Raw genomic sequence first — 15,209 nt, forward strand, 5'->3', positions numbered from 1 at the left:
CAAAAAAGTCATGTGTGATGTACATTTCATAAATTTTTTTAATATATCTCACATTAATTTGTTGGACAGATCTTCATACATTAACCAAGTTATTATAGAGACTCGCATCATTCAATTAATTTTCAAAGCTTAGTCAATACATAGACAGCTTTACAGTTCTTATTAATTTAGAAACATTGTATCCAGATTCGAACTTGATTGTCATCAAGCATTTGTTGTAAACAGAATTTATGCATCATTGTTGTTAACATACTATTCAAGCATTAACTATTATGAATAAGTAAATATTTCTAGTAGGAGTAAATTAAGCAATAAGATTTCTTGACTGTGTGTTCAGATAATGTGTTAAAAACATCCAGTATCATACTATTTCAGATTTTGATGCATCTTTAATTTCTTGGCATATGCTTGCTTATGTAATGAGATTATATTCTATATAAGCATTATTTTCCTATGATTTTTGTGATATTAAATAAGTATCAGCTTGTTTAAAATTCAGGTCTTCTCATTCTGTGTCTGTAATAAAACTGTTAAACATTTTGACCAATTTTTATTGTATTTTTTTTGTTCTCATAGTCTATTCTCTAATGGCAGGATATCATAAGTGTGAACTCTTCCATGAATGACAATAACAATAAAAACATGTCATAAAGTAGATGTAGATTTGTCGTGGGATGTGTGTACACTGTGTAAAGATAGATTGGTGTGATTGGTGTAATAGGAAGATTGAATGGACATTATTTAAGCATGAGGTAAAGACAAGACTTCGGGGCGGGGAGAGGAAGTAGAAGGAGGAATTGAGTCATGCAGGTGAGTTGCTAGTAAACAGGGAGGAAGGAGCTTGTGAGGTATGTGGCAGAGTGTTGACTGAAAAACATAGGTAACCAAAAACTCTACCAAAGAACTCCTACAGCTGATAAACACCTTTAGTAATGTGGCAGGATACAAGATCAACTCCAAAAAATCAGTTGCCCTCCTATACACAAAGGATAAAGAAGCAGAGAGGGAAATCAGAGAAGCATCCCCTTTCACGATAGCCACAAATAGCATAAAATATCTTGGGGTAACTCTAACCAAGGAAGTGAAAGATCTATTTGACAAGAACTTTAAATTTTTGAAGAAAGAAATTGAAGAGGATACCAGAAAATGGAAGGATCTCCCTTGCTCTTGAATTGGGAGGATCAACATAGTAAAAATGGCAATTTTACCAAAAGCAATCTATAGATTCAATGCAATCCCCATCAAAATCCCAACAAAATTCTTCACAGACCTTGAGAGAACAATAATCAACTTTATATGGAAAAACAAAGAACATGTGATAGCCAAAATAATTCTATACAATAAAGGTACTTCCGGAGGCATTACCATCCCTGACTTCAAACTCTATTACAGAGCTACAGTAATGAAAACAGCTTGGTATTGGCACATTATATTTGACGTATGATGTTATATGCATAGAAAGCATATTAGTGCTTCTGTTCAACTGTAAATTCCACAGAGGCCTTTATCATTATTTTTCCATATTATTATTATAGAATAAGACACTTCATTTATCATAAAGACACATTTGTTATATTTATCAATTTTTTTTTCACTTAAGCTGAATGTGGTCTAGGAAGGGTCTTGGGAATAGGGAAGTGTGGGGCATGTATATGACTTGGGTCCTGTTGTCTAGATGCTCTCTGCAGCCTGGCAGACAATGGATCACAAATGTGTCTCCATATCCCTCTACATGTGAACTCCATTGCTTTTCAAGTTAGAGGGAATTACCCTTAGCTCTTTTCTTTGTTTTTGTATATGAGGTGGTACCTTCTTCAAATGAGTATCATATTTATCTTTTTCAACTATTTCGGGAATGTTTCTTTTAAATCTCTTTTGATGAGTTCCTTCAGAGACATCCTGTGGGAATCACTCTGCACATTCATAATTTTCTCATCATTTGCACTGAGGGTTCTCATGAAGGGAGAGAGAGAGGGACTGTCACAGTGACCTTCATATTTTTTTTCTCATTCCAAAGTTGTTCACTACAGGAAGGAGTATGGAGTATTAATTTGGGTTGATTTCCCCACAGAAGTTCTTCTCCTTTATGTGCTTGTTTGCAAACTTAGTTTGTCGTTAAAAGTCAAAAGTCATAGACCAAAGACAGTAATACATTCTTAATATTTAACAGTTAAACATCTTCATTTATGTTTAGTCTGTCTCAAATCACTAGGCTGTCTTTAAAAACTGAAAATAATTTGCATTCTCCAAAAGTAAACTAAAAATCATGAGTCCGTGACCTTAATTGTGTCAGTGTTGTTTGGAATAAACTTATGTTATGGTGTGTTATGTATCTTAAAACATGAATAAGATGAGATGTAACATGTAAAAACAGTTCTCACCTTTAAAGATTTGACCTGTGTGTTTCATCAGAGAACTTATAATATTGTTCCCTAGGAGTGTTTATTAAACAATGATGTTTTCCACAAATCCATGATTATTATATCTTAAATGACTATCTTGACAACACATAATATGGAAGGAAATGTTTTTTTAAGTATCATGTAGGATTTTTACTGTATTTTAATAACTTTAACTTAAGTATTTTTAAATTTTAGCATGCTTACAGAATTTTTCTCATGAATAACCTCTCAAGAGTGAATGCCATTGTTTTTAATGTTAGATTGGCTTGAGATCACAGAGAGTGAAGAGAGCTATTTACTGTGTCAAACATCTAGAAACACGTATTTATACAAATTCAGCTGCTTCTGAGTAAGAGAAGAAGCAGTTGATAGTAAAGCTTTGGGAACAACAAATGATGATAAATCCATTACACCTATTACACTGAGAGAATAACTAAATTATCCAAACAGTAGAGACTATCAAATTGTCAGAAAGATCAACTGTGTTTGGCAAAAGCATTAATGTAAAACATTTTTAAATGGTCAGGGAGGAGAGACAAACAAAAACTCTCTGTACAAAGGACAGAAAGAATCAGGCACAAGGAACAGAATTTTTTCAAACCATATTCTGTGGTTTTGTTATGCATGTACATGGTCTATTTGTGCTACATCAAGTTCTAATGGAGTCTACTCTCTACTTTCCCTACTTGTGACAGTGAAATAAATAAGTAGAGTGAACTTCAAAGGTTCCATTCTTATTTGCTAGGCGTCCTTCTTTACCTATCCCCACATCCTTCATATATAGCTTTTGTTACTCATGTTTAAGTAAAAAGATGGGTCGTCAAGGGAATAATGAAAATCTCAGTATTTGCTTTTCATATCAGAATATATGAGTCCATAAGAATGTATCATAACATACTGTGGTAATATGCTACATGCTTAATGAACAACGTCTACTGTTAAAAGCATTTTGAACTCTACTGCTCCCATTAAAAAGTCAAAAATACTTGCAGTTCTTTCAAAATTTCAAAGTCACAAACAACTGCATGTGGAAATAAAATTGCTTTCACTTGTGCTTCATTCCACAGCTTCTATTCGTTAATCTAATCAGCAGCCCCAACATCTTTGTGAACCTTGCTAGTAAAAACAAGGTAGAGGTTATGGTAAGCTTCATAGGGTTTTGATCTCCATTGGAGTTCAGCTTTCCTTTCCCCACTGCTGCTTTGGCTTGGTTGAGTACAACAGGCCAGTGCAGCCCATAATCTATCTCACTGGATAACTTGACTGCTGAGCAGACCGCTTGAACTCAGCAAGGGAGAAACACAGCATTTTAATCTCTCTTGATTTCATGAGTATCTGTTTAACCAAGCCACGAGTAAATACTCCCTGATTTCTGAGGCTCTGCAGATGGTGAGTGTGCGTGTAGCAGGTGAATGGTATTTACTGATACTTTTTTAAAAAGCAAATCCTCTAGAGAGAATTCAGGACCAGAAGCTCAGAAGAGATGGGTGGTTCTACAGTAAGTATGGCTCTGCACAGCAGCTATGCTCAATTTCTTCTACAGAGTTGATATATTTATGTTGCACATTTTCTCTGCTTCCCATAGTCTTGCTTAAGGAGTTTATTTCTTTTGACATTTGCTTGTCTGTGCTAAATTATGACAGTTATGATTGAGTCTTTAAATGTATACTATTTACACGGTGTCAAATTCCCACTGTTTTGTTTTGTTCTTGCCTGCTCATTTATTTTTTCAAAACATAGACCCACAATGAACTGATGATGCTTATCATGGAGGATTCCATTGTGACAGAGGAATATTGTAGTTTCCTGATGCCCAATTCCTCCAGAGACCAACTCACATCCTCATATAAAGACAGAAAATGCAAATATATGGCATGACTTCTGCCCAGGCTCTCTTGGTTTACTGACTTATGAAAATGCATGCTCATGCACATGAAATGCTTAGCCTAGCATAACTTTTTCAGTGATTAGAAATTAGAATTAGGAATGGCATAGTCTTGTGGAAAACAAAACTACATATATGGAATTCACTTGAGAATCTTGAATGTGGCAGACATACGTAGCTTATGCATGGCATAAAATTGATGCTGTTGTATTCACACCACAGTTCCCATGCTGTACTTCTCGGGCAATCACTATTCCAGCAATAATGATATGATTCTGAGTGTGAAAAGCTCTCATCAGTTTATCTTAATGTATTGATTTTGACTTCATTCACCTGTATTTGGTTCTTTGTGACAATGTCTACCACTTCAGAGATTATTAGTTTGGTTGTTTGATTCTGTAGTCAGGATATATTAGATTCATGTTATCAGCAATAATTATTTTGAAGCATTGCCAAGTGATGAACATAAACTATCACATCTTTTGCAGAAAATGAACTTCTCCCTAATTATTTACATTTGATTCCTTGCATTCAAAACTACCTAGCATGGGCTCTCCACATATTTTTACCAATGAACACGGTTGTTTTCGTATGATTATTAAAAAAATAGGGGTCTATTTTTTTTACTTATCCTATTTAAAACAGTTTTCTTAAATAATTTCATAGTTGTGTTTGTCTCAACTCGATTATGACCAATTCTTCCCCATCATTTTCCCATTCAGATCCAACTCCTTTTTCTCATCAGAAAAAAAAAAAACTGGTTTCTAGGGGATAATAATAAAAAATATACTATGATGTAGTAAGATAAAACAAAATAATTACCACAGAATAACAGAAAAAATCAATAAGAAGACAAATAGACCAAGAAAAGCCAAAAGAAACAGAATCCCCCAAAATACTCAACTGGAAAACGTATAAATAAGATAAGAGGTAAGGGAAAGAAAGAATGTAAAGTTCTGACATGACATTATGAGACAAGGAACCTCAAAGATGCTGTTAAATTGGGGGGGGGAGTTCAAGACAAGGTTTCTCTGTAGCTTTGGAGTCTGTCCTGGAACTAGCTCTTGTAGACCAGGCTGGCCTCAAACTCACAGAGATCCACCTGCCTCTGCCTCCTGAGTGCTGGGATTAAAGGTGTGCACCACCACCGCCAAGCTCGCTTGATGGAGGAGTTAATTTCATTGGTTAAATAAAGAAACTGCCTTAGCCCTTTAATAGGACAGAAAAATAGGTAGGCAGAGTAGACAGAACAGGATGCTGGGAGAAAGAAGCCAAGACAGTGAGTCGCCATGATTCTCCCACTCCAGACAGACGCAGGTTAAGATCTTTCCTGTTAAGCCAGCTCATGGTGCTACACAGAATATTAGAAATGGGTTAGATTAATATGTAAGAGCTAGCCAATAAGAGGCTGGAACTAATGGGCTAGGTAGTGTTCAAAAGAATACAGTTTCCGTGTAATTATTTCGGGGCATAAGCTAGCCATGGGGGCGGCTGGGTGCCAGGGACGCAGCCCTGCCGCTCTTATTACAACAGAGTGGCACCCAACCTGCTAATGAACTCCATGTAAAACCTGAGAGGGGCCGGGCGATGGTGGCGCACGCCTTTAATCCCAGCACTCGGGAGGCAGAGGCAGGCGGATCTCTGTGAGTTCGAGACCAGCCTGATCTACAGAGCTAGTTCCAGGACAGGCTCCAAAACCACAGAGAAACCCTGTCTCGAAAAACCAAAAAAAAAAAAAAAAAAAAAAAAACTGAGAGGGCTTAAAAAGGAGAGAGAGAGAGAATTTAAGACAGCTTTTTGCTGTTTGTGGGTTGCATGCCGCAAAGAAATTGTCCTGACTCGGCAGCAGGAAAAAACTGGCTGTTTTAAAATGCAGGCTTTCTGGGCTGTGCTGCCATCGCAATCTCTGTCTAGCTCCTGCGGGAGACAGAGTCTTTGAATGGATCATTTGGAGTAAAGTGCTACGGCTTGCTTGATGGCAATGTGGACTGCTGTGTGCCTGGAACTGTGTGTGGCTCAGGGGCACCAAATGGCTCTGAGGCAGGAGCGGCTCAACTCCGCCATGCTGAACTGTGCTGGTCTCAGGCAGGAACTACCGTAATTACCTTACCGTAATAACAGCGCAGTTAAGGTTTAGACTGAGCCGGACACAGGTGGTACCATATTACCCCTATATGGTGCAACTTAAGTTTTTAAGAACTGCTTAACATTTTAAGAAATGCTCCTGGAAAAAAAAAATTACAGATTCACAATAAAACAGATTCAGATATAAAAGACCTCTATGGGTCACAGTATTGGATGAATGTACGTAGGCTTGAGAGAGAGAAAAAATATATATATATAGAGAGAATAAAGTTAATGCCCTTAAAAAGGGGGATGAAGTCTTTAAAGAGACAGAGTACAGATAGTTATAGATTAAAAGAAATAAAGAAAAATAAGCCACCTAAAAATGGAAAATTCACAGAGAGTCTGGATTTTTTGTATTGTGTTTTCTTTAAAATTTTTGACTGTAAAGGAGCTAACTGCAGAGAGACATTTCATTATATGGGCTGCCAAGCTAAACCCATATGGATATAAGGGTATTATGATTTCAGAATATGGGTCTAAGGATATGATGCTTTGGAGAGGGTCTTCTTTTGTTTTCACAGAAGACGAGACCCTGTTAATTGCTTCTGTCTCAATATGGTATGATAGACCACGCCCTCCTGAAAGGTTGCTGTGAACACCCTCAAAAAATTGCTTCACTCAACTGCCCACTGAGATGAACCTGGCACACAGGTTATACCATGAAAGACCTGAATAACAGCGCCCCCATTCAGCAGGAAGCAGTTTGGAGAAAAAAACTGCGCCCATGTTCCCAAATATTGTTTATAAATGTTCTTTTACATTTAAAGGGGGATATGATATAGATATGAATAATTTGCATTGGTGTGGATTTGAAGGTCAATTTTGTTATATGTATACACATATTTCTAATCTTGATTAAGGTATTGTGATTGTATAGTTCATTTAAAAATGTAATGTATATAGGTTGTTAATGGATAATCATCGATAATTGTCAAGCTTTTAGTCATGTTAGTTAGATTTTCTAGATGTGCATAGCTATATTTCAGCTAGATAGGCATTCTTCATATCTTTCAAAGACTGCAGAATATGGCATTTACTGTTTTAATAACTTAGGGCTTTTCATGATAATGAGACATGTCTGCTCCTGGCAGCACCAATCTACTTCAAGAGGATGATGGGCACCGAAGAGGCTCCTTAAGGAGTTTGATAGCCATTTGGGCATGAAACTGCTCATGCCTGGACTGTTGCATAAACTGGACACAAAGAACCCACAGAAAAAGAACTGCTGAACTTGCCTAAAGGTGAGATGGTCTTTCGGGGTTTCTGACTCATGAAAGAGTCTGCAAGACATTCTGCAGGACACAGTAGAAAATGACTGAACTGTCTTTGGAATTTCCTGCTTCATGAAAATGTCTGCTGGATACTATGGGCCTGAAGGCTGAAGATGGATGCCCCAACGGTACAGAGGAACTTTGGGTGACTGTCCAGGCAATGAGATGTCTCTGTCATTTCTAGAGTTTGAAGTTTCTTATTTCTTGTTTACTTAGGTAATATTATATCCTTCTGGAGTCTTTGATGGAGTTGAAGAATGGTTAGTTATAGTTATAGTTTTCCTTAGTTATGATAAAAGATAAAATTGATATAAATATTGTAACTGTAATTCTTGCTTGATAACTTTTGCTATATGTAATCTTACTATGTTAAAGTGAAAGCCTTTCTTTTTGTTTAAACAGAAAAAGGGGAAATGATGGAGGAGTTAATTTCATTGGTTAAATAAAGAAACTGCCTTAGCCCTTTAATAGGACAGAAAATTAGGTAGGCGGAGTAGACAGAACAGGATGCTGGGAGAAAGAAGCCAAGACAGTGAGTCGCCATGATTCTCCCACTCCAGACAGACGCAGGTTAAGATCTTTCCTGGTAAGCCAGCTCATGGTGCTACACAGAATATTAGAAATGGGTTAGATCAATATGTAAGAGCTAGCCAATAAGAGGCTGGAACTAATGGGCTAGGCAGTGTTCAAAAGAATACAGTTTCCGTGTAATTATTTCGGGGCATAAGCTAGCCATACGGTTGGCTGGGTGCCGGGGACGCAGCCCTGCCACTCATATTACAACACTCGCTGTTGAATTTTTTGAGGCTTGGATTGCAGCATGCTTTTGAGAGTAAATTCTTATCCTAGTGACAATTCCTTGAAAAAACTAAATTTTCATTTGCAAATGGTTATGAATCAGAGATAGCTCCTGTGTTAGGGATCTGTGCATGAATACACTTCTTTTTTCATTTCAAGTACTAAACGTGGTGCATAACTACATGCCCTGTGTATACTGCCTCTATTTCTGCTAGTTCATATATCCTTCAATCCAGTTGAGGTAGAGGGCTGCATGGTGGGGAAGGGTGTGGGGGTACTGGTATTCTCCATCATCTTTGGCTCTTACACACTAGATCCCTCCTATTTTTAACTTTTTATTATAAAACTATCTTTTTTCATTTCATGTACCAATGCCAGTTGCCCCTCCCTCCCCTCTTCCTATTCCTTCCACATTACCCCCCCAACTGCACCCCATCAACTCCTCACAGAGGGTAAGCCATATTGCTTTGAGAAAGGACAAAGTCCTTCATACTACATCTAGGATGAGCAAGGTATCCCTCCTAAGAGAATGGGTTCCAAAAAGTCATTAGAAGCAGTAAGGATAAATCCTGGCCAACTGCCAGTGCCCCGCCCCCAGTCAGCCCCAGGGATACAAATGTCACCCACATTCAGAAGGCCTAACTCAGTCCTCTGATGGTTCCTTTCCTATCTGGCCAGAGTAGGTGAGCTCCTTTCAGCTCAGGCAAGCTGTTTCAGCAGGGATGCCCATCATGGTCTTGACCTCTTTGCTCATATTCTCACTCTTCTCACTCTTCAGCTGGACTTTGGGAGATCAGCCCAGTGCTCCGCTGTGGATCTGTGCCCCTGCCTTCATCAGTTGCTGGACAAAGGTTCTTTGGTGACATTTGAGATCATCATTAACGGGCAAGGCCCGTTGGGGTACCCTCTCCACTATTGCTTAGGATCTTAGATGGGGTCATCCTAGTGGATTCCAGGGAATTTCTTTAGTGGCAGTTTTCTTGCTAGCCCCATAAAGGCTCCCGCAATTAAGATATCTCCTTCTTTGTTCTCTGTCTCTGTCTTTTCCCAATCTCAACTATCCAGTTACCTCTAGTTCCCTTCCACCATTCCTTTCTTCCCTCCTCCTCCCCTTGCAACCTCTCTTCTCCTCCCACCCACATCTAATTTATTCTCTCTTCCCGGAGGGAACTATATGCTTCTCTTAGGATTCTCTTTGTTACTTGGCTTCTCTGGGGTCATGGACTATAAGATTTTGTTACAGCTAGAATCAGAGTGAATACATACCATGCTCATCTTTCTGGGTCTGGGTTACCTCAATCAGGACTGTTTTTCTGGTTTTATCCATTTGCATGCAAATTCCAAGATACCAATGTCTTATACTGCTGAGTAGTACTCCAATATGTAAATGTACAACATTTTCTTTTTCCAATCTTTGGTTGAGGGACACCTAGGTTGTTTCCAGGTTCTGGCAATTACAAATAATGCTTCTATGAACATATGAACATAGTTGAACAAATGTCCATGTAGTATGAGTGAGCATCCTTTGGACATATGCCCAAGAGTGGTATTGCTGGGTTCTAAGGTAGGTTGAATCCCAATTTTCTGTGAAATTTCCATACTGATTTCTGTGAAATTTCCATACTGATTTCCAGAGTGGTTGTAAAAGTTTGCCTTCCCTCCAGCAATGGAGGACTGTTCCTCTTACTCTGCATGCTCTCCAGCATAGGCTGTCATTGGTGTTTTTGATCTTAGACATACTGACAGGTATAAGATGGTATCTCAGACTAATTTTGATTTGCATTTTCCTGATGGCTAAGAATGTTGAACATTCCCCTAAGTGTCTTTTGGCCATATGAGATTCTTCTATTTAAATTGTCTCTTTAGATCAGTACCCCATTTCTTATTGCATTATTTAGTATTTGGATGTCTAATTGTTTGAGTTCTGTATATATTTTGGAAATCAGTCCTCTGTCTGATGGGGGGTTGGTGAAGATATTTTCCCATTTAGTAGGCTGCTTTTTTTTTGTCTTATTGACTGTGATTTTTGATATACAGAAACTTCTCAGTTTTTAAAGATCCCATTTATTTATTGTTGCTCTCAGTGTCTGTGCTTCTGGGGTTATTATATTTAGGAAGTGGTCTCCTGTGCCCTTGCATTAAAAGCTGCTTCCCACTTTCCCTTCTATCAGTTTCAGTGTGGTATGGTTTATAATGAGGTCTATAAACCATTGGGACTTGAGTTTTGTGCTTGAGGATAGATATGGATCTATTTTCATTCTTCTACATATTGACATCCAGTTAGGCCAGCACGGTTTGTTGAAGATGCTTTCTTTTTCCATTGTATAATTCTAACTTCTTTGTTAAAAATTAGGTGTTTGTAGCTGTGTGGGTTAATATACAGTTCTTCAGTTCCATTCCATTGGAACAGTCTGATTTGTACCAATACCAGACCATTTCATTATTGTAGCTCTATATTAGAGCTGGTTGTCAGGGACGTTGATGCCTCTAGAAGTTCTTTGTTGTACAGGATTGTATGGCTATCCAGGGTTTTTTTTTGTTTGTTTGTTTTTTCATATGAAGTTGAATATAGTTCTGTCAAGGTCGTGAAGATTTCTTTTGGCAGTTGACGGGGATTGCATTGAATCAATAGGTTGCTTTTGGTAGTATTGCCATTTTTATTATGTTGATCCTACCTATACAAGAGAATGGGAGATTTTTCCATTTTCTGGTATCTTCTTCAATTTCTTTCTTCAAAGATTTAAAGTTCTTGTTAAACAGGTCTTTCCCTTGTTTGGTTAGTGTTACCCACAAGATATTTTATGTTATCTGTGACTTTTGTGAAGGGTAATGTTTCTCTGATTTCTTTCTCAGCATCTCATCATTTGTATATAGGGGGATACTAATTATTTTTAGTTGTTCTTGTATTCTTCAATATTATTGAAGGTATTTATTCAGCTGTAGAAGTTCCCTAATAGAGTTTTGGGGTCTTGTATGTAAACTGTCATATAATATACAAATAGCAAAAGTTTGACTTCTTCCTTTCCAATTTATATCCACTTGATCTCCTTTTGTTGACTTATTGCTCTAGCTAGAACATTAATAACTATGTTGAACAGATATGGAAAGAGTGGATAGCCTCATATTATTTCTAATTTTGGTGTAATCCCTTTGACTTTCTCTCCATTTAATTTGATATTGGCTGTCATCTTACTGTGTATTGCTTTTATTATCGTTAGATATGTTCCTTGTATCCCTGATCTCTCCAAGACCTTTATCATAAAGGGGTTTCAAATGCTTTTTCAGCATCTGATGAGATAATCATATGATAATCTTTCAGTTTATTTTGTGGTGGGTTGCATTGATAGATTTTTGTGCATTGAACAATACATGTATGCTGCAATGAAACTGACTTGATTATGGTGATTTTTTTTAATGTGTTCATGGGTTTGCCAGGGTTTTAGTTTTTTGTTTTTTTGTTGTTGTTTTTTGTCCTGGACCTAGCTGGCCTCGAACTCAGAGAGATCCATCTGTCTCTGCCTCCTGAGTGCTGGAATTGAAGGTGTGCACAGTAATTTATTGAGTATTTTTGGATCAATGTTCAGGGGTGGGATTGGTCTGTAATTCTCTTTCTTGATTGTATCTTTGTTTGGTTTTAGTATCAGGGTAACTGGAGCCTCAGAAAAAGAATTTGACAATGTTCCTTCTGTTTCTATTATGTTGAACACTTTGAGGAGTATAGGTATTAGATCTTCTTTAAAATTCTTGTAAAATTCTGCACAGAAAGCATTCAAATCTGGACTTTTTTGGTTAAAAGGCTTGTGATAACACCTTATATTTCCTTGCAGTTTATACATCTATTTAAAATTGTCAACCTAGTCTTGATTTAATTTTGGTATGTAGTATCTATCTAAAAATTTGTCCATTTCTTTTACATTTTCCAATTTTGTGGAGTACAGGCTTTTGTAGTATGGCCTAATGATTCTCTGGATTTCCTCACTCTCTTTTGTTCTATCCTTTTCATTTTTTATGTTCTTAATTTGGATATTCTATCTCTGCCTTTTCATTAATTTAGAAAAGGGTTTGTCTATATTGTTGATTTTCTCAAATAACCAGCTCTTTGTTTCATTGATTCTTTGTATTGTTTTCTTTGTTTCTATTTTGTTGATTTCAGCCTTCATTTTGATTATTTTCTGTCTTCTACTCATCCTGCATGAGTCTGCTTCTTTTTGTTCTAGAGCTTTTAGGTATGCTGTTAGGTCACTAGTGTGAGCTTTCTTCACATTCTTTATGTGGGCACTTAATGCTATGAACTATCCTTTTAGCACTGCTTTCATAGTGTCCCATAGGTTTTGGTACACTATGTCTTCATTTTTGTTGAATTCTAGGAAGTCTTTGATTTCTTTGTTTATAGCTTCTTAAGACCCAGGGGTGGTTCAGTAGAGCACTGTTTATTTTCCATGTGTTAGTGAGTTTTCAGAAATTAGTGTTACTGTTGAAACTAATGTTAAACCACAGTGATCCGATAAGATCCAGGGGGTTACTCCATTCTTTTGTATCTGTTGAGATTTGCTTTGCTACCAAGTATGTGATCAATTTTAGAGAAGGTTCTGTGAGGTGTTGAGAAGAAGGTATATTCTTTTGTGTTTGGGTGGAATGATCTGTAGGTGTCTGTAAATTACATTGATTCATTAATCTGTTAGTCTTCTTATTTCTCTTTTAAGTTTTGTCTGCTTTACCTGTCCATTGGGGGGATGGTGTTTTAAGTCCCCCACTATTAGTGTGTAGGGTTTGATTTACCATTTAATCTTTAGTAATGTTTCTTTTACATATGTGGGTGTTCTTGTATTTGGAGCATAGATGTTCAGAATTGAGACTTCACCTTGATGGATTGGTCCTGTTATGAGTATAAGGTGTTTTTCTCCATCTCTTTTGATTGATTGTAGTTTTAAGTCTATTTTGTTAGATATTAAAAGAGCTACACCCACTTGTTCCTTAGGTCTATTTGATTGGAAAATCTTTCCCCAACCATTTACTCTGAGTTAATATATGTCTTTGAAGTTGAAGTATGTTTCTTTTATACAGCAGTAAACTCGATCATGCTCTTATAATCATTCTCTTAGCCTGTGCCTTTCAATAGGTGAATTGAGTTCATTGATATTAAGAGATATTAATTACCAATGTTTATTAATTCCTGTTAGATTTTGATGAAAGTGCTTCCCTTCTTTTGGTTTTGTTGGTGTGAGGTTATCTGTTACATGTATTTGTATATGTGCAGGTAACTTTGTTTGGTCAGAGTTTTCCTTCTTGTACTTTATGTAGTGCTGGATTTGTGGATAGGTATTGTTTAAATCTTGTTTTCTCACAGATTATATTGTTTGCCAATGGTGATTTAAAACTTTGCTGGTTTTAGCAGTCAGGCTAAACTTGTGGTGTCAAGTTAACAGCACATCTAGAACAATGGAAGAAAATAGTGTACTACAGATACATACAGAAAAAAAATCATAAAACACAGTTAAACAATGAAACAGTAAAAAACATAAAAAAATATTTACGATGTAGTTAAGTGACAGTGAACCTGTTAAAGAATTAGAATTAAAAAAAGACAACAGGAAAATGTATGATGAAATATATAATTATACTGTCCATTAGGGCATGTTCTTGGTGGTTTGTCCTTTGTGTACTATCTTCTCCATGATGATTCATGTAGAAAAATTTGATGAAAGGCAAGGTACTGTTTGTAATGTTATATCTAATCTAGAATACCAGATATATGGGAATGCTGATCACAGAGTTGTTTAGTCACATTTTGTTACTGTTTTTATTTTTATTGATTCTTTGGAAATTTTGCTGAGTAACTTATTGTACTTTAGTTCATACTCATCGTGTGTTCTTGAAGCAGTGATGGGACCCTGTAGAAAAGAGTCAGTTTTGAATGTCAGCAAATTCAAGCTATGGATCAGCTACACAATTTACATCCTTCACTTGTCCTTTAAATCTGCCCACAGTGTTCCCAGCACTTATTCGGGCCTTAGAAGCCAGTCTCTTTCTAGCTTGCCCCAAACAGGAGTCAGCCCTTCCATGATTTTCCCACTGATAATCATTAGAATCATATGCAGTAAGAATTTGTGCCTCTTTCTTGGATATGGAAATTCTGCCTTTGCTCCACATCTTATGTTTGACATATTTTTATTTGACAGCAGTGTATGCCCACATGGTTGCAACTTTACAGCTCATGTGTCTTCAGCCTGTGCTTTCTAAAGAAAAAATTGCCATGATTATAGATATTTAAGGGCACAGGTGAAGTCTAACTTCACATGAAGATAATCTGGCTCCCATTCGCATTCCCCATTTTAGCCTATAGATCTGCAGCTTAAATTGTCCTACTTGTTTTAGTATTTCCAGAACACGAATTTTTAGTATAGACTGTATTTTGGAGTATGTCTTTTAGAATAATGCTAAGAAAGAACACATCAAGTTTTGTGATGAACTCTTATATCCTTAGTCTAAGTAAAGAAATTTTTACATGGGCACTTGATAAACTCTTTCCTTTCATGACAGGGAATCTTGACATTCCAGGATGTGGCAATTGATTTCTCTCCAGATGAGTGGGACTGCCTCAACTTTGCACAAAGGGCTTTGTACAGGGAAGTCATGTTGGAGAACTACAGTAATATGGTCTCTGTGGGTAAGACACTTTTCTTTCCTGATTCCTTCTTTATCATAATTTTTTCCTAAAAGTTTGTT

General features: G+C 36.9%; 1 protein-coding gene across 1 annotated transcript in view; it reads left to right on the forward strand.

The window, feature by feature from the left end:
• Window positions 1-15,209, forward strand: part of LOC130871351 (zinc finger protein 850-like) — a 169,464-nt gene that overhangs the window by 46,033 nt on the left and 108,222 nt on the right. The gene's annotated exons all lie outside the window — the stretch shown is intronic.

Source organism: Chionomys nivalis, chromosome 3 (assembly GCF_950005125.1).
Source record: "Chionomys nivalis chromosome 3, mChiNiv1.1, whole genome shotgun sequence".
In the NCBI taxonomy this organism is placed as follows: domain Eukaryota; kingdom Metazoa; phylum Chordata; class Mammalia; order Rodentia; family Cricetidae; genus Chionomys; species Chionomys nivalis.